Below are 1297 nucleotides of genomic sequence, written 5' to 3' on the forward strand. Positions count from 1 at the left end.
TCTTTTCCTCTTCGCTAATACCCAATTCCTCTAGGGAGTAAGAATTTCTTTATTCAGCTCGTTTAATTCAACAATCCACTCCTCAAACTGCAATTTAGTTTTTTCACTCTCAGCCAAATCTAAACGAGGAAACAAACCTTTACGGTTATATTGCTGGGTAATATTGGCTATATGTCCTTCGAAATAACACAAACTAATAATTCAAAAACAACTACATCTCTGAACCAATGGAACAGCACGCGGGTAGGCATCAGACACTATCACAGCCCCACGTTGGGTGCCATATTCAAAACAGGAGCAATAGAAAACCGCCAGGATACAATGAATAGAGTAGCAAAAAATTAAACATTTATTATTATTTAGGGTCTCAGTAATATCACTGATTAAATACTGATGCCACCCAGATGCGGTAACCATGGCACTGGACCCATGTCCCCTCGTCTTGCATCTCTCACAGCCTATAAAAAAATGAATAAATAAAAACAAAAGTTACAATAAATATAAAAAGATCCACAAAACTTATACAACAATACAAATAAAAAATCAGACCATATAATTCTTAAAAACCGAACATCAGATAAACAAATATAAATGGTTTAAACCTTGCTAGGAATATGCCGTCATGAATGTAAACTTGTGATAATGCATAACAAGATTTCTAAAAAATACAGTAATGGTATTAAAATATATATAAATTAAGAGATTCAATCTTACGGGATTAGTGATATGGACGTAGAGAAAATTACTTTATTATATATATCAATTGATGTGTGCCAACATAATATCGAGACCAACCTCAAAGTAACCAGACGTCTTAATGCGTCTGAAGAGTTCGTCGTAGATGTTAGATAATCTTGCTAACCTGAGCTGTAGAGTACCGGGAATAACAGACGGCCAAAACTTGCAAAAGGTGCAGAACATTGCCGCCCGCTGCTGCTCCGTGGTTCAGCAATGTACACTTCTCAATTTTCCATTTTAGCAGAGACTAAGATTCCTCAAAAATATCACTGTAAAACTTTCGAACACAAGCCGTGGTAACGAGAGAAGTGAGCTGTTGGCGGGTGGGATACAACTGCCTAATGTGAACAAATAAACCTCGAAGAAAACTTGAAGTATAAATTTTGCTTTAAACTCTAGAATTGGTCAACAGTTGTTAATTAGCACGACCAAAATATAGGTGAGTTAAATCGCTACTTGTCGGTAAACAACTTACGCTATTGGTAAAGACTAATAATTACTAAAGAAATTTCCGATATCGTTTAAAAAAATAAAAAAAAGATATATTTTATCTTATTTT

The 1297-nt window shown here is 34.8% G+C and overlaps 1 long non-coding RNA gene across 2 annotated transcripts; it reads right to left on the reverse strand.

Moving 5' to 3' along the window:
* Nucleotides 1–335: 335 nt before the first annotated feature.
* On the reverse strand, nt 336–1056 carry LOC137616223 (uncharacterized). Of its 2 annotated transcripts, XR_011039348.1 has the most exons (3): nt 863–1056; nt 796–823; nt 336–458 (listed from the first exon to the last, which is right to left on the reverse strand). It is a non-coding gene; the product is annotated as an uncharacterized lncRNA (long non-coding RNA). The 2 variants fall into 2 exon arrangements; XR_011039347.1 differs by having other exon boundaries at nt 796–1056.
* Nucleotides 1057–1297: the final 241 nt, after the last annotated feature.

The sequence above is a fragment of the Palaemon carinicauda genome, chromosome 22 (assembly GCF_036898095.1).
Source record: "Palaemon carinicauda isolate YSFRI2023 chromosome 22, ASM3689809v2, whole genome shotgun sequence".
In the NCBI taxonomy this organism is placed as follows: Eukaryota; Metazoa; Arthropoda; class Malacostraca; order Decapoda; family Palaemonidae; genus Palaemon; species Palaemon carinicauda.